The sequence below is a fragment of the Suncus etruscus genome, chromosome 18 (genome assembly GCF_024139225.1).
Source record: "Suncus etruscus isolate mSunEtr1 chromosome 18, mSunEtr1.pri.cur, whole genome shotgun sequence".
NCBI lineage: Eukaryota > Metazoa > Chordata > Mammalia > Eulipotyphla > Soricidae > Suncus > Suncus etruscus.
The window spans coordinates 39463514-39482200 of record NC_064865.1 but is presented as its reverse complement, the minus strand read 5'-3'; the positions used below and the strand labels follow the sequence as shown (position 1 = coordinate 39482200).

General features: G+C 51.0%; 1 protein-coding gene across 1 annotated transcript in view; it reads right to left on the bottom strand.

The window, feature by feature from the left end:
• The window catches only part of PPARD (peroxisome proliferator activated receptor delta), an 88319-nt gene extending 75021 nt beyond the window's left edge, over nucleotides 1-13298 (bottom strand). Inside the window, exons 1-2 of the mRNA XM_049765264.1 lie at nucleotides 13167-13298; nucleotides 8375-8457 (exon numbers count right to left, since the gene is read on the bottom strand). The gene's annotated coding sequence lies outside the window, so the exon portion shown is untranslated. The remainder of the gene's footprint in view (nucleotides 1-8374; nucleotides 8458-13166) is intronic.
• Between the last annotated feature and the right edge of the window lie 5389 nt (nucleotides 13299-18687).

The following is an 18687-nucleotide window of genomic DNA, read 5'->3' as shown; positions in this document are numbered from 1 at the left end:
TAGTTATTGGTTTGTTGTTGTTGTTTGGTTTGGCTTTCGGGTCACACCCAGCAGTGCTCAGGGGTTACTCCTGGCTCTACGCTCAGAAATCGCTCCTGGCAGGCTCGAGGGACCATATGGGAAGCCAGGATTCGAACTACTGTCCCTCTGCATGCAAAGCAAATGCCCTATCTCCAGGCTATCTCTCCGGCCCCTTCCCTCTCAGTGGTGACTTCTGCAGACCACCATGACCTCTCTCCCTTCAGTCAGTCTTCCAACCAGAAACAAGTCATGGCCTGGTCAACCCCCTCTCTCCACACCCACTCACACAAGCACTGCAGAAATGTTTTACCGCAATGCTGAGATGTTTCAGCCCTTCTGTCATGGCTTGTCCTCGGGGCGCAGAGCCTGATACTGAGCTGCTGAGGAACAGAGGAAATAGGAATGTTGGAGGAAGATAGAGGGATCAGATTTGGACTAAGCCTGACTCCTGCCCTGGAAGAATCACTCGTGACTGCCCATTCCATTGAAGAAGGGGAAAACTTTCTCCCAAAGCATAATCGTACACAGTTGACCAGATACTACAGGGTGCATGCTCTCTTTGCCCCACAAGAGACTCTCAAAACCAGGGAGCATACTGTCACATGCATCAGTCTAGAGAAGACTAGACAAAGTCCCATCCACAAAGGGGGAACATCAGGCCATCTTCAAATCAAGGTAAGTCACTCCTATGTCTAAGCCAGGGAGTAGTGTCCTGCTACCTCTGGGACAACTTAACCCAAATTTAGAGGCTTAAAAGATTTATTGTTGGGGCTAAGGCTAAGTGGTTAAGGCACTTGTCTTGCACAGGTCTGATCTCTGGCACTCCATACAATGCACTCCAAGGATAAGCCCTGAGCCAAAAGTATGCCCTGAGTTCCACTAGGTGTGGTTCCAAAACACCCCCAGACAAACACAAAAACAAAACAAAAAAATTTGTCTTCTGCCAGTTCTGCAGAAGTCCACATTAGGGGGCAGGAGTGATAGTATAGCACAATGGTTAGGATCTTTCCCTTAACTGAGGCGGACCCGGGTTCTATCCCCAGCATCCACGCAATGCCAGGAGTATTCCTGAGTGCACAGAGGAGAGTGACCCTGAAGCACTGCTGGATATGGCTCAAAAAGCAAAAGTCCAACAAAGCGAAAGAGCCTGGGGCTGAGCTATTGCTGGCAGGGCTGCCTTCCTGCAGCGGTTCTGGGGTGGGCTGCGTCCCTGCATCCTGCGTCCCTGCACTTCCCGCTGCTCCAGCCCCATTCCTCACATTCCTTGGCCTCCTGCCCCAGCTTCAGAGCCAGCAGCAAAGCATCCTGCGGCAGTGAGAGTCACACGCCGTCATCATCTCCTGTGTCCAGGCTCGTGTGCTCCCTCTTAAAAGGACACTCGTGACTGTGCTTCAGGGTCACTCTGCTCATCTAGGATTATCTCCCGCCTCCTCAAGATCCTTAACAAAATCACAGCTGCACTATTCCTAGGGCCATGTAAGGTTATGTGCTCACGGCCAGCTTGCACGCAGTCACACTGGTCCCACTGGGGCCCCTGTCCAGCCTATTATGGAGGACAATCTCCTAGAGTCTGGAAGGAATGGGTCAGGCAGAGGAGGAAGGTATGAGGTTGATCTGGGCCAGAGGCTTTGTCTTTTGTTTTTTTCCCACTGGACTTTTCTTTGCTGTAGTCAGGAGTTGGGAAATTCATTGGAGGGAAAACTAAGCTATTTTGACCCTGAAAGAACCTCATTACAGAGAAGGCTAGTTTTCTCCTCACCAATCTCACATCACCCTGCAACAAAAAATACATAAACTCAGGGTTTTGCTTATTATATAAGAAGCCCATTCTCGATCCCTGGCACTATAAGGTCCCCCCCTGAGCACTGCCAGAATGATCCCCAAACACAGTGCAGGGAAGAGCTCCTGAGCACAGCCAAATATGGCCCCACAACACAGGCCCCCCCAAAGGAGCCAAAGATGATTCAACAGGCTAAACATCTGCAAAATGTGCTTTGCACACAGGACACCTGAACAGAGAGGTATCGGGAGTAGCTTCCAAGCACCTCTGGGTGGAGCCCCCAAAACCAAATTTGGGGCTACGTGAGGCATGAGAGAGACAATCAGTGTGGGGCTGGGTTCACAGAGGCTCTGTCTAAGCTATGGTAGAATTTCTCCTCTGAACAGTCTGCTCCCTAGAGCCATCCTCCTCCCCAAAGCCCTAACAGCCCTGGAGTCTACGGAGTCTACTGCCAGCAGCTCTCCAGGGCAAGAACAAGCCGATTATCTTACTGGTTTACAAGACTTTCATCCCACATACCCAGCCACAAGCAGCACTAGAGGGCTGATGGCAGGATGACCTGCCACAAGAAGGGACATGTCTGGTTTCCACATGTATGCATGTGGCCATGCCATCTATCCTGTTGTTCATAAAAGGCTAGGAATGATGTTCAACACCCTCATACGACGTAGGCCTTGCCCAAAGAATTACCTACCCCCAAATGTTTAGAGCAGTGGTCCTCAAACTATGGCCCATGGGTCACATAGTGTATTTGTTCCCATTTTGTTTCCTCACTTCAAAATAAAATACATGCAGTGTGCATAGGAATTTGTTCATAATTCTTGTTTTTACTATAGTCCGGCCCTCCAATGGTCTGAGGAACAGTGAACTGGTCCCTTATTTAAAAAGTTTGAGGACCACTAATGTAGAGTTTGGTGAGCGCTCAGGAATCTTGGGGTAGAAGAGAAACAGGAAGGCCAATAAAGGAGGGGATGAGTATATTTAGGCAATGGTGGCAAACACAGGAAAAACACACGTAGCTTGTATCAAGCTACACACAGACACACAAGCAGTGCTCTGAGTCCTTGGCAAACTTTAGAGCCGGGGCATGAGGTGCAAGGGACCCGTACCCAACTGCGTGGCCTGTTTGGTGGCATCTGCCTGAGTGCAGAACTGGCCTGTGCATCATCCCTCAGGGTTACAGCCAAGAAGTTGTGCCACAATCCTGCAGGATCCAGTGCCAACAGCAAAGGACAGCAGAGGACAGAGGAGCACTGCAAACCCCTCCCAGCGGGATGGCGATACAGAAACCAAGACAAGCACTAAGCAGCCTCCCAGGGACACCCGGGAACCTCCCGAGAAAATGTGCAAAGCTGGGTCATTGCTCGCAGCGGCACATCAGGAGAGCAGAGAGACGACAGCACAGCGGGGGCAGGCACGAAGCTCTGAACACAGGCTCAGAGGAAAAGGGGGTGCAGCAATACATCATCCAAAGTGTCCGGGCTGTTGACCAGTAGGTTCTCGGGGCATTCGCCTGGGAGGTTGGGCTCTCATCCCAGGGACAAGAAATCAGGAAGAAATCAGTTCTGAAAAGCATTTCTGGGGATGGGGAAGCAGCTCATGTGTCTTGTGCGTGTGAAGCCCCGAGTTCATTTCCCTGGAGTGCAAAATGGGGGAAATAACAAGAGGAAAAGAATCAAAGAATCTGAGACTATGTTACCAGCGGTAAAAATCAAGCATTTGAGAGAAAAATGAAATGGATAACTTGCATGGGTCACTGAACCTGACATCTTTCTATATCTGCAGTCTTGTCTTTTTGGTTTTCCTGGGGCCACAACTGATGGTGTTCAGGGGTTACTCCTGGCTCTGTGCTCAGGGATCAGTCCTGGCGGGCTCAGGGGACCATATAGAATTCCAGGGAGCAACAGGGTCAACCACGTTCAAGGCAAATTCCTAACCTGCTACACTGTCACTCAGACCCATTTTTTGGTTTGTTTTTGGTTTGGGGCCACACCTGGAGATGCTCAGAGGTTACTCTGGTTCTGCCCTCAGGAATTTCTCCTGGTAGAGTTTGGGACATCATAAGGGATTCCGGGCATTGAAGGCCGGGTCAGCTGCAAGCAGTGCAAGCATCCTACCTGTTGGACTAGCTCTCCAGCCCCTCTATTTGAAGTCTTTTTCTGGTATATATGCCAGCGAAGATATTAATGCCTGTGATTTCCTGGCTCCGTAAAATAAATGTCAATCACTATAAGACCCATATAACTCAGCAAATCAATATTTTCCAATGACCGATTATAAGTAAAAGTTCCACTCAGGGTGTAAATGGATGGATGGATTGGAATGTCCCAAAGGATTGAAAGTCTGTTGAGCTTACTCACTCTTGAAGTCTTGAATACTCTTGCTGTCTCTACGTTTCTTTGCTTGTTTTTACTCAGAAGCAGCCCAGGTTCTCTCTTGAACACATTTCCCTCCTTTCATCTTACATCTTTCCTTTTTTGGGGAGCCACACCCAGCAGCGCTCAAGGGTTACTCCTGGCTCTGAGCTCAGAAATAGCTTCTCACAGGCTCGGGGACCATATGGGATGCCAGGAATCAACCCGTCCGTCCGGGTGAGCCACATGCAAGGCAAACGCCGTACTGCTATGCTATTACCCTGGCCCCTCATCTCACATATTTTGAGCTAGATACACTCAACAAAAACAACCTGCTTTACTAATTAAAAAAAAAAGTTTGGGCCCGGAGAAATAGCACAGCGGCGTTTGCCTTGCAAGCAGCCGATCCAGGTGGTTGGTTCAAATCCCGGTGTCTCATATGGTCCCGCGTGCCTGCCAGGAGCTATTTCTGAGCAGACAGCCAGGAGTAACCCCTGAGCACCGCCGGGTGTGGCCCAAAAAAAAAAAAATTTGTGGGCCGGAGAGACAGCACTGTGGTAGGGCATTTGCCTTGCAAGCAGCCAACCCAGAACCAATGGTGGTTTGAATCCCGACATCCCATATGGTCCCCTGAGCCTGCCAGGGTGATTTCTGAGTGCAGAGCCATGAGTAACTCCTGAGCATTGCCGGGTATGACCCAAAAATAAACAAACAAAAAAAGTTTATTAATACGGACCCCACACTCCAACCAACCTTTAAGAAATGACTACTAGGGGCTGGAGCAATGTTTCAGGGTTACAGTAAGACACTTGCTAGCTCACAGATTAATCTGCTTTGATAACCAGGATCTTGTATGATGCCCCAGCACTGCCAGGAGTGATCCTGAACACAGTGTCAAGAGTAAGTCCTGAGGGCCCGGAGAGATAGCACAGCGGTGTTTGCCTTGCAAGCAGCCGATGCAGGACCAAAGGTGGCTGGTTCGAATCCCGGTGTCCCATATGGTCCCCCGTGCCTGCCAGGAGCTGTTTCTGAGCAGACAGCCGGGAGTAACCCCTGAGCACTGCCGGGTGTGGCCCAAAAAACAAAAAAAAAGAGTAAGTCCTGGGGCCCGGAGAGATAGCACAGCGGTGTTTGCCTTGCAAGCAGCCAATCCAGGACCAAAGGTGGTTGGTTCGAATCCCGGTGTCCCATATGGTCCCCCATGCCTGCCAGGAGTAACCCCTGAGCACTGCCGGGTGTGGCCCAAAAACCAAAAAAAAAAAAAAAAGAGTAAGTCCTGAGGGCCCGGAGAGATAGCAAGCGGTGTTTGCCTTGCAAGCAGCCGATCCAGGACCAAAGGTGGTTGGTTCGAATCCCGATGTCCCATATGATCCCCCGTGCCTGCCAGGAGCTATTTCTGAGCAGACAGCCAGGAGTAACCGCTGAGCACTGCCAGGTGTGACCCAAAAACCAAAAACCAAAAAAAAAAAAAAAAAAAAATGAGTAAGTCGTGAGCATTGACAGGTGTGACCCCCCCCCAAAAAAAAAAACAAACCAATAGATAAATAAGTAAATAAATAAAACTGACCTCATGATAAACCAACATTTTCTTTTTCCTTTTTCTCTTGGCTCACCCCCTGAAGTGCTGGAGGCTACTCCCCAATATAAACAAGGGATCACATGGGTTTTGGGTCTCAAGCCAAGTGCTCCTGTCTACACAATAGGCCTGGCTCACGGGACTGCACTCCTGCGCTGTGAAGTGGTGGGTGTGTGTGCCACAATCCCCAGAGAGGGAGAGGGATCCCCATGCCCCAAGTCCAGGTAGGACAAGAGACGCAGGTCTAGCAGCAATTTCAATGCAGGTAATAATCCACACATAGTTGGGAAGGAATAGCAAGCTGTTTACCCACAAGCCAGTCACACTACCAAGTGGAACCATGAACCAAAATGGCAGCTCCTCCTCCAGGCCTCCAAAGCAACCTACATTGGAAAGAACAAGGCCCACCCCCAAGGAGAGGGGGAAAAGCCAGATGAAGAGGCAATGGGGAAACATCTTTTTAATATGTAAACCAAAGGAACCAATTGAGAGACATCTAATTAGAAGGCAATATGAGGACCAATCCAAAGGCCTCTACCCTGCACCAACTTGCTCCCAAGGCTAGTCCCAAGCCCAGTTTCTCCTGTTCTGACCAGCATCTGCACTGCACTGCCGTGTGCTCTGTACCCCAACACTTAACACTCGACATCTCTTAGCCTGCATTTCCTCTTACCCCACCCAGGTTCCCAGTCCCACCACCACAATGATGTTCCCAACCCAGCCCACCTTTGGTGATACCAAAGGGTTTTCTAGTTTGTCTTTTTTTTTTTTTTTCTGCTTCAGGGCCATACTTGCTAAGCACAGGAGGCTATGGCAGGCAAGTCAGAGCAAGGCCTGAGCTGAATCCTTGGGGCTGCTGAATCTCTGGCCTACTTTCCTGAGATGGGCAATGAAAGAATCAGATAACGGCAGAGTCTCACCTTTGCAGGCCAGAGCTAAGGGGACAAAACCTCATGCCAAAGCTCATAAAAGCTGGATAAACCACCTGGGATACAGCAAGTGAGAAAGTAGCCAGGTAGGGCTGTCTCATTCCTCAGGGGGACCCACAGAAGCCCCTAGCACCCCCCCTTCTTCCTCTTCTTCTGTCAGATCTCCTCTAGAAGAAAGAACTGGCTGTGGGCTGGACGGCAGGAGAGGCCCCTGCCTGAAGCTTCCTGCAAGCCCCTTCTGCCCCCCGAGTCTGACATACACACACGCACAGGGTGACAGGAAAAGCCCGCAGCAGGTTCAAGGCACAGAAGGGGAAACGAGGCCCGGAAACAGCGGCAGGAACCAGGGAACTTCAGAGGTTCCAACCAGTAAGGCAGCAGCCCCAGCTTTCCCCTGGCCCCCCATGTGGACCCCACCCTGGCCTGGCCTCCCAACAACTGGGACAATGAACCTCAAATTCCCTGCTGCTCCTCTTCTGGGAGTTTCTAAAGCCCACCGCTGGGCATCCTGAGAACAAACAGGGAAAGGGTCATGGGGCATCCAGAGCATTGTTCAGCCTCGGGGAGAACCCACCACCCCAAAAACTGATCAAAAAGAAATGAATCCTGGGCCAGAGAGAAAGCACAGCAGGTAGAATGTCTGTCTGCCTTGTACGAGGCCAACCCAGGTTCCATTATCAGCATCCCATACGGTCCCTTTGACCTGCTAGGAATAATTTCTGAGCTCAGAGCCAGGAGTTATAGAAGTGCCACTGGGTGTGATCCAAAAATAAAAGAAAAAAGAAAAAAAAGGAATGAATCTCTGGGCAGGGCCCAGCCCTCCTATCTGCAGCCCTGTGACCAGACAAAGCAGAAAAACAAGCACCCAAAAACTACCTACTTAATGCTGGCTCAAGTGAAAGAAAATAGAGACAAGGTGGTGGAGAAGATGGTCCAGAGGTGGGGAAGGAACCCACCTACCCCGCGATTGACTCTGGTTCATTTTCCAACACCACAGCATCCAGTCCCCGAGGCACCGCCAGGGGTCACTCCTGAGCACGAAGCCAGGAGTAGCTCCAGAACAGCACCAGGTATGGCCCCCAAACCCGCTCCCCTCAAAGTAAAGAAAATGATGGGTGCCATCTCTGAACCCTGGCAATTCTTATGGGAAGGGAAGAAAGTCTCGTCACTGGTTCATTCCACAAATTACCCAATTTGGTGCCTCTGCACCAGACGCTGTGCCCCCAACACAAGAGGAAATAAAGCCAAGCCTTGTCCTGATGGATTTGTTTTCTGGGGTGAGCAGGAAAGCAGCTCAACGCTCCCCCAAAGTGAAAGAGGTCAGGAACTCTCACCTGGGCCCACTCTATTATGGTGATGGCCATCAAGTATGGTGACAGTTGGGGCCGGGCGGTGGCGCTGGAGGTAAGGTGCCTGCCTTACCTGCGCTAGCCTAGGAGACGGACCTCGGTTCGATCCCCCGGCGTCCCATATGGTCCCCCAAGCCAGGAGCGACTTCTGAGCGCATAGCCAGGAGTAACCCCTGAGCGTTACCGGGTGTGGCCCAAAAACCAAAAAAAAAAAAAAAAAAAGTATGGTGACAGCAACCTGGAAGGCAGGACTGGACCCTGGTGAAATGAGTCCCTCTCCAGGGCTAGCCCCTAACAAACAACACCCTAACAAACAACAGCAGGAGGTCATTGGCAGGAGCCCTAGCTCCAGTAAACACCCTTACCTCTCTGGTGGCTTGGACTCATCTGTGTGTGTGCAGAAGCCGCTGTGTGAATGTCCTGTGCATGCCCCCAACACCGAAACTTCCTGAAGGAGAAAAAGTAAACAGACTGCATCAGCTGAGGGGCTCCCCTGGCCAGACACATGACTCAGAGATGTTACATGGAACCGTCTGGGTGCAGAGCCCTGGGCAGGCAGCCAGCTCCTCTTTGTCCACCCTGAGCCACTCTGTTCAGTCTTCAGCATGGCCTAGCAGGGGGAGGCCAAGGATCTGGCCAGGTGAAGGGTGCTCTCACATCTTCACATGTGGCAGTGAACCCCTGGGGATGACCCTTGCAAAGCTCCTGGAGGTGAGGTCCAAGTCACACCTGAATCACTAGCTCTGCAGGGGGGAAGGCATAAACCACCAGGACACACACGTCTGACCCCAGGGCCCGGGGCCACATCCTCCCAATTCTGCCTATGCCAGATTGTGATGAATAGCTGTGGCAGGAGCTCCATCAGGGCCCAGGGCATACAGAAGAGTGCTGTCTAGGGACTCTATCATCCCCGGTGGGCAGCTTCTCACATGACACATGCATGAGCCTGGCGGGGCCAAGCCCGTGGAGATCATGGCAGAGAGGATTGAGAATATCCAACACGGATGAAGGGCCGGGAGGCAGCTGCAAGCCTGTGTAGCTTGAGATGACCTGGAGGACTCTGCTCCCAGACTGCAGGGATACCAGAGAGCCTGACACCTCGGGGACAGGCCAGCACTAAAGTCTTCAAAGGGGCTAGCTCCCCATTGCAAGACTCTCAGACAGGCAGGCCCAAAGGAGCAAAGCAGAGGCCCAAGGGCTGGAGAGTAGGGCACTTGCCTGGCACTAGGCCCAGCTGGAACTGATCCCCAGCACCATCATGCTTGATGGTCCATCAAACATCATCAGGAGTTATCCCTGAGCACAGAGACAGGTGTATGCCCCAAACACTATCAGGTGGGGCCCAGAAACAAGAACAAAATTACCAAAGGAGAGAGATGTTGGCTGCATGAGCCTATGCCCACGTCTGACTTCCCTCTCACCAGGCCCTCAGGGAAGGAGAGTGCAGGCCCCAAGGCAGCCTGGGAGGCTGAGGAAGCAGCCAGGGAAGGAGAGGACAGCAATGGTGGGAAGGTGAGGAGGAAAGTGGTTGAACCAGAGCCGTGCATTCCTGTGCATGCAGGGCAGGGGTGATGGGACCTCACGTGGCAGCACATGGTCAGAGGCTACTTGACCTGGAGTGTGGTCCCTCTCAAACATCACTGAATAGGAGGGCGGGGGGGGGGGGGGGGGGGGGGGGGGAGGGGCATGAAGCAGTAATATGGCTGGTAAAGTTTTGCCTTGCATGCAGTAAACCCGAGTTCCATCTCCAGCACTACATGTGAGGAGTAAGCCGTGTCAGAAATAAGCCCTAAGCACAGCCAGTCCAAAATTAGACGGACAATAATTAGTGGTCCAAAAGCCAAGCAGGAAAAAGAAATACATTTTTTGTTTGTTTCTGTTTTGGAATCACACCGGTGGTGCTCAGAGGTTTACTCCCGGCTCTGTACTCAGGAATCACTGCTGGCAAGCTTGGGAAACTATATGGGATGCAGGATATCTGACCTGGGTGGGCCGTGTGCAAGGCAAGCTCCCTACTCACTGTACTATCACTCCGGCCCCAGTCTGCTTTGCACATGGATGACCCCAATCTGAACCCCAGCATTTCAGCCTGAGCAGTGCAGAGAACAGGGAGCGCAGGGCTGGGAGACCACCAAGGGTGACTCAACTCCTTCCAAAACAAATTTCCATTATATTGTATTAAAAAGAAAAACTACAAGAGTCAGGGAGATAGTACAGGGGTTAAGGCACTTTGCCTTGCACTTGGCCAACCCCTAATAGATGCACAACACCATATACGTTCCCCCGTGAACCATCAAAAGAGATCCCTGAGATGGGGCCAGAGCGATAGGACAGCAATAGGGCATTTGCCTTGCACTCATCTGACCCAGGGCGGATGGAGATTCGAATCCCGGCATCCCATATGGTCCCCCTAGCCAACCAGGAGTAATTTCTGAGCATAGAGCCAGGAGTAACCTCTGAAAGTCACTGGGTGTGTCCCGCCCAAAATAAGAGAGATCCCTGAGCATACCCAGGGTGTGCCCCCCAAATATATATATATCTGAATAGGATCCAGAGAGATAGATAGTACTGCAGGTAGGGTGTTTGCCTTGAACATGACCCACCTACTTTCAGTCCCCTGGATTTTACGGGATCCGCTGAGTCCTACCAAGGAGTGATCCCTGAGTGCCAGGGAGACCTGACCCCAAATTCTTCACTCCACCTCTGGCAGAGCTGCAAAAGGCTGACACCACTCAATCCAGACACCCCATTTCCTCTAAGACATCACCTCAAGTTCATCAGAATGACCATTCCCCCCCCCCCCAGCCCTGCCATGTTTCTCACAGAAATAGAGAAGCCCCCACATTTTGGTCTACTGCACCGAAATCCCACCCACCCAGGCCCACAAGGCAGGGCTTGGGGTTGGCCACAGGGGTCTGACTGGGTCCAGTCACCATCCTCTCCTCTCCCCTCCCAGAAAAGGGTCGGTGTACCAGAGGGTTCTAAAATGCCAAGTCTGGCCGGCCTGGTTTGCCTGGCTTTCCACCAAGCACCAATGCCAGAGCCAAGTCTTGGCTCAAAGGCCAGGCACACTCCTGGAAAGAGGAGACCTAGAAGCCTGGGGTTCCTGAGCACGTGGCTGGGTCACTTTTTCAGAAACCTCCAGGATCAAACTGGACTTCAACAGAGGAGTGTAATTTCTTTCCCCAAAACCTCTGCAGGGGACCAATGGTTTGTTTTGATTTGTTTTGGTTTTTGGGTCACACCTGGCGGCACTCAGGGGTACTCTTGACTCTGTGCTCAGAAATTGCTCCTGGCAGACTCGGGGGACCATATGGGATGCCGGGATTTGAACCAGGGTCCATCCATGGTTGACCACCCTACCACCGTGCTATCGCTCCGGCCTTGCAGGGGACCAATGGTAATTAAAGAGGTACACAAGGTAGCCATGTGAAGGAAGGCATTTGAAGGAGTCTTTCTGTCCAGCTTTAGAAGCTGAAACCCAGAAGTTTCAAATCTCAGAGGTGGTGGTGGGCTCGACTGGCCCAAAGAGAAAGGCCTCCAAAGTTAGAAGCATTTCAGACTCACAGAGCCTGCACGGCCCCTGCAACAACTGGACCAAGAGATCTGAGGCTCCTGCCTGCCTCCCCACTGGATCCGCAAGGAGCCAAGCTCCCCGGGAACACATGAGAACCCACTGCAGGGCTGACATCAGAGGCTCGGGCCCATCCCGTTGGTCAGAGATGGGTGAGGGAAAATCAGCAGCTGGCTGAAGCCACCAATGAAAGGGACACATGTCTGGCAGCCCCAGGGTTATCGGCCGGCAATCTATTTCAAAACCCAAACAAGGGGGAAAAAAATTTCTGGAGCCGGGAGACAGGGGGAAAGGTGGACCACAGGCATGTGGCTGGGGCCAGGAAGGGGGAGGGCACAGTTTCTGGAGACTTCTCTCAGTTTTCTCTCTTGGTTGGGGCCTGAGGCAAAAAAAAAGTGTGTGGGCAGGAGGGCTTGGCTGGGCTGTGGGTTGATGGCTGGATGGTCAGTGGCGGTGGACAGCTCTCTCGGTCCTGGGGTGGAAAGGCAGGGCCCAGTTTCCTGGAAGGGGATACGGCTGGAGGAGTGGAGCGAGGCCTCGGGCAAGACCTGGCAACCACCCAACACCACTGTCGATCTTTCCCCAAGGGTTCCTGGAAGTCAACAGGCCCACGATGGGGAAGTCTGGAAGCTAGAAATGAGAAGGTCCACACGCTGGACCTGGGTTCTGATGATGTACAGTGACCATCCCAGTCCCTGTATGGGACAAGAGTAGCCTAGCCACCCGGATTTCTCCAAAAAAGGCAGATGACCCTTGGTCACCCCCAATTTTACCTCCAATCTCCACAGCAGGTGAGAATAGACAGCCCAAACTAAAATGCAGAGATGAGGGGCCGGAGACTAGCATGGAGGTAAGGCATTTGCCTTGTATGCAGAAGGACAGTGGTTCAAATACCAGCATCCCATATGGTCCCCCCGAGCCTGCCAGGAGTGATTTCTGAGCCTAGTAGAGCTAGGAGTAGCCCCTGAGCGCTGCCGGGTGTGACCCTCCCAAAAAATGTGTGTTTGGGGAGGGGAGGCCAACAACAGGGGACCATGCAGGGGCTAGGATAGAAATTTAGGGAAAGGGGAGTGCAAACTGGGGGGGGGGGAGGGCTCTGCAAGAAAGAGGGGGTGATGTTGGAGAGGGCATGGGGCACCAGATGCAAAGAGAAAGAAAACAAAAAAAAAAAATCTAAGGAAGGGCACCCAGGACAAGAAAGAGGGCAAAGTGGGGGGGCAAGAGGAAGACAGGATGTGGTCAAGAAAGCAGAGAGGGAGAGGATGCATGCAGGCAGAGGACCCCCAAGGAGAGACTGGGGGGAGGGGTGGGGGACAGGACACCCCAAGAGTGAAGGAGGGGGACCCCAAATGTCACAGGGCTCTCAGGTTATGAAGAGGGGGAGACAGAGGGGCCATGAGGCCTTAGTGGGGAGTGGAAGACACCATTGAGTGAGGATCTGGGGTTCCTCAAGAAAGTGGGTTGCAAAGGGTTGGGGTGCAGGGCCCCCCAAAACCAGGGCCTGGGGCATCTGGAAATCGGCTGGCCCAGGTTGCCGCTTCTCTCTGCCACTCGCCTCCCAACTCTCCCCGGCTCGGACTGACCTGTCCTGGCGGCCCCGGGAGCCGCCACCGCCGCCACCGTCCCGCAGGCTCCTTCCTCCGGCTCCTGCCAAAACTTTTCCCATTAATCCCCGGCTCGGCGGCGGCGGCGGCGGCAGCGTCACACGCTGCGCGGCAGGCCACGCCCCTCCGCTGACGTCACCGCGCAGCCCGCGGGGAGGGGCGGGAGGGCGCGCCCCGACCGCCCAATCACAGGGCATGTTTGGGTGATTGGCACCGAGAAATCACCAATCAGTGCACGTCCTGCGGTTGCTTGGGTTCCCGTCGCCCCGCCCACCGCACGCTACCTAGTGCCTGTCTGCCTGTCTGCAGCGCCCTCTGCTGGACGATTCGGGTGCCGCAGGTGAAGAAAGAGAAGGGAGCAAGCGGCGGGGCCTGTAAAACAAGTCTGGGGAGCTTTTGGTTGGGGAAGGGTGTTTAGTGCTGGAAGGGAACTTAGAGGTCAACCAGTCCAACCTCGTTTCTTACTGCAAATAGTTTGCAGTAAGAAGACTTTCAGTAAGAAGCAATGCTGAGGAGAGTAGTGCATTTACCTTGAATGCATTTGACCCAGGAGTGCTCCAGGAGTATTCCCCCAAGCAAGTCAACAACAGTCATGAGCACCTCCAAAAATTTAAATGATTAAAATAAATTTTTTTTTCAAAAAAGCAATGCTGAGGGGCCTGAGAGATAGCACAGCTGTAGGGCATTGGCCTTGCCCGCAGCCGATTCAAGGACAGGCTGTGGTTCGAATCCCCAAATCCCATATGGTCCCTGAGCCTCTGCCAGGTGTGATTTCTGAGCACAGAGCCCCGAGAGCCACCGGTTGTGACCCAAAAACCAAAATAAATAAATAAAAAACTAATGCTGAAAGGCCAGAGCAATAGAACAGTGGGTAGGGCCTTACAAGCAGCCAACATCTGTTTGATCTCTGGCATCCCATCTATTCCCCTCCAGGAGTAATTCTTGAGTGTAGAGCCAGGAGTAACCTCTGAGTATCGCCAGGTGGGTGATTCAAAAAAAAAAAAAAAAAAAGGGCCTGGAGAGATAGCACAGCGGTGTTTGCCTTGCAAGCAGCCAATCCAGGACCAAAGGTGGTTGGTTCAAATCCCGGTGTCCCATATGGTCCCCTGTGCCTGCCAGGAGCTATTTCTGAGCAGACAGCCAGGAGTAACCCCTGAGCACCACCAGGTGTGGCCCAAAAACCAAAAAAAAAAAAAAAAATTGCAACTAAATCTAAATAAAAGTTAATTTAAAAAAAAAAAAAAAAAAAAGAAGTAACTGAGATGGACATCCCCCAAAATTTGGCTGTAATTTCATTAAAAGGTCTTTCCTTCCATCTTCAGGAGGCTTCTGCAACTCACAATGTTTGATCCTGGATTTCTTTCTCTTTTAATTTTTATTAAAACATCATAATTTGGGCCCAGAGAGATAGCACAGTGGCGTTTGCCTTGCAAGCAGCCAATCCAGGACCAAAGGTGGTTGGTTCGAATCCCGGTGTCCCATATGGTCCCCCGTGCCTGCCAGGAGCTATTTCTGAGCAGACAGCCAGGAGTAACCCCTGAGCAATGCCGGGTGTGACCCAAAAACTAAAAAAAAAAAAAAAAAAAAAAAAAAAAAATCATAATTTACCAAGTTGTTTCTGGTGTTCAGAGTTCCAACAGCAATCCCACCAACAGTGTGACCTTCCCTTGGCCAATGACCCCAGTTTTCCTCTCATCACCCTATTCTGCCTGCTTATAGGCACAAACAAATTTATTTCATATCATTTGTTACACATAAAGACAAATGGAATTATCAAAATTTAGATCAATTGGAGTCAATTTGTGATCACAGGTGTATCCCTGCATTGTTAGAATTTACAGGGCTGTGGTTGGTACTAATTGAGTCTTCTGTGTTCTTGTTAAGGCTCACTAAGCTTGGTGGTCTTGTTTTTCTTTTTTCTTTCTTTTTTTTTTTTTTTTTTTTTTTGGGGGGGGGCCACACCGGTGACGCTCAGGGAGTTACTCCTGGCTATGCGCTCAGAAATCGCTCCTGGCTTGGGGGACCATATGGGGGAATCGAACCACAGTCCGTCCTAGATTAGTGCATGCAAGGCAAAATCCTACCACTTGCACCACCACTGGTTTCTTGGTGGTCTTCTATGCAACTTTCCCATCAGACTTGCTGTATGCTACTGGGCTGATAGTACTGTGAAATTTGGAGGAATCGTGCTCCAGGAGCTTTGGAGCTGGAATGTTTGGGGAACTTGACACTTTGATGAAGTTGAGTTGTGGAGCGGAGCAATTTCTAGGTCAGAGGGTGTGGGGGCTTTGGGCTGCTGTGCCTTCAGGAAGAAGGAGAATCTGCCTGCCCCCTTCTCAGAAGGTTCTAATTATCACTCAGCCCAGACCTGGTGGGATCATATTCTTTTGTTTTTGTTTTTGGGGGTTTTTTTGGGGGGCACACCCGGTGACACTCAGGGGTTACTCCTGGCTATGCGTTCAGAAATTGCTCCTGGCTCACGGACCATATGGGACGCCAGGGATAGAACCAAGGTCCATCCTGGATTGCCTCGTGCAAAGCAAACGCCCTACTGTATGCTATCTCTCCAGCCCCGGGATCATGTTCTTTTGAAGATTAGTTGTGAAGCTGGCTATTTCTCTACTGGTAAGATGGTCCTTACTTCTCCCCCAATGTTCTTATCTGATACGTTTACCCTTTTGTGGTTTAGTTGAGTAGTTTTGGGGCCACAATTGACAATGCTCAGGGCTTACTTCTGGTTCTGAAGTCAGAGATCACTCCTTGCAGTGCTCTGGGGACTAAATGGGGTACCATTTGATTAAACCTTGGTAGACTGTTTGAGCAGCAAATGCTCTACCCTCTGCACTATTGCTCTGGCCCCAAGTTTGCCATTTAAAGAGGGGAGCATTCCCCCTGAAGTTATGGGAAATTCTGTTCTCACAATTGTTGCCAGGAATTGAACCCACACATGGGCCTCACACAACAAGGCAAGTGCTTTACCATTGAGCCACCTTCCAGACCCTCCTCTGTTCTCACTTAACCTTTACTTTCTCTTTTTGCAGGGGTGGGGTGGGGTGGGGTGAGCAGGGACACATCCAGGGACAATCAGGACTGACTCCTGGCTCTGCACTCAGAATCACTTCTTGTGGGGTTCCAGGGGCCCTGTGTGGTGCTGAAGATTGAAGCTGGGTTAGTTTAATGTAAAGCAAACACCCTAACCACTGTACTATAGCTCCAGCTCCTCACTAAACCAATACCCCAAGACCTAGAAGGGGCTTGTTATCCCAGCCTATAAAGGAAAGGAGCCAGCAAGGTAGCACAGCAGTTCAGGTGCTTACCTTGTATATGGTCAACTCTAGTTGGATCCCAGCATCACATGGTCTCCTCAGCATTACCAGATGCAACTCCAGTGATCACAAAGCACCAAAGGGTGGTCTGGAGAATTCATGGCATCACAGGCTGAGCAGCACTGCAATCCTCCTGCCAGGAGGGACCCCATGATTTTCTGTGAATCACTTAGGAGGCTCCCCCAATTCCTGCATCAAATGAAGGTGCTGGCAATCTGGGAGTGCAGCTTAGTGGCATAGTTCTTGTTTTGCAGCGTGTGAGGCCCTAGGTTCAATCACACACAGACAGACAGACAGACAGACAGACACACACACACATCTGGCAACTGGTTGGCAGCATGGAGGAAACTGAGTTTTTATCTTGTGATGAACAAATTTTGACTCAGAGGAGATGGACCAACAGTATAGCAGGTAGGTCACTTGCCTTGCATGCAGCTGACTTGGGTTCGATTCTTGGCACCACAAGTGGTTCTGCCCAAAGTGATCCCCAAGCACAAAGCCAGGAGTAAATTCTGAATACTGCCAGTTGTGCCTCCAACCAAACAATAGAGGGACCCAGGAAAAGTTCAGTGGTAGGACACCTGCCTGGTAGGTGTGAGTCTTGAGTTGACATTGGTGTCACCTCACAGTCCAAGTGTGATCTGGGTGGCACTGCTCTTTAGGGAATGCCTGTTGCCCCCATGAAAGCGTGCCATGGCCAGTGCTCTGAGACAATATGATGTTGGACACAATGGCTCAGTGAGACGAGATGTGAATGCAAACCGATGATAACAAAGGGAAGGGGAGAAAGTCAAATGAGGTTACGATCAGCTATTAATATGAATAGATGAGAACCTGTATAAAATGTATAGAAATGGGGCTGGGATTGACCACATGCCTCACATGCATGAAGTTTGGGGGGGCAAGCCAGCAGCAAAAATAAACACCCCAAACAAAATATGTAGATATGTGTACTATTTATAAGAAGTAGAAGAAACACACTCAAATATTATCAGCTGATGGTACCAGAGAGACAACATAGGGGACAAGACACTTGCCTCGCATGTGGCCAACCCTGGTTCCATCCCCAGCATCACATAAGGTCCCCCAACCACCAGTAATAGTGAAGCAGATAAGGCACTTGTTTTGCACAGGGCCAACCCAGGCTCAACCCTGGCACCACAAACAGTCCCCTAGGCCAGCTAAGAGTGATTCCTGAGCACAGAACCATAAGTTAGCCTTGAGCACAGACAGGTGTACCGCCCAAAATCATCCCCCAATCCCTGCCAGGAGTAACCCCTGATCACAGAGTCAAGAGTATCTTCCAGGGGCCAGAGCGGTGGCGCAAGCAGTAGGGCGTTTGCCTTGCATGCACTAATCTAGGATGGACGACGGTTCAATTCCCTGGCATCCCATATGATCCTTCAAACCAGAAGTGTTTTCTGAGCGCAAAGCCAGGAGCACCCCTGAGCATCACCGGGTATGCCCTGCCCAAAAAGAGTATCCTCCAAGCATCCCTAGTGAGAACCCCCCATGTAAAGCATACATGCTCTTGCCCTTTGATTTTATCCCTGTATTTTTACTTTTACATTTTTAATGATTTATTTTTGGTTTAGGAGCCACACCCAGCAGTGTTCAGAATTTACTCATGGGTCTATGCTCAGGAATTACTCCTGGTAACTCCCCTGGCTCAGGGGACCATAAGCGATGCCAGGGATTGAACCTGGGTTGGCCACATGCAAGGCAAACACCCTACCCACTGTACTATTGCTCTGGCACTTCTTATTTACTTACTTTTTTTAGTGAAGCAAGACAGTCTTTATTGAATTAAACTTATTTAGAAATACGTGTGGGAGAAGAAAAAGAGAAGATGCATGTTCAGGAGAAAACACAGGCTTCTTCAGAGCGGAAAAAGAAAATAGATACAAAAATAAGCAAGAGAAATATGTATTCAAAGGAGAACATGGACTTGGAGTGCAAGCCTATTTCTTTTTTTTTGTTTTGTTTTTTTGTTTGTTTGTTTGTTTTTGAGCCACACCGGTGATGCTCAGGGGTTATTCCTGGCTCTGCACTCAGAAATCACTCCTGGCTTTGGGGGACCACATGGGGATTGAGCCCAGGTCCGTCCTGGGTCAGCCACATGCAAGGCAAACGCTCTACCACTGTGATATCACTCCAGACCCTATTTCTTAATT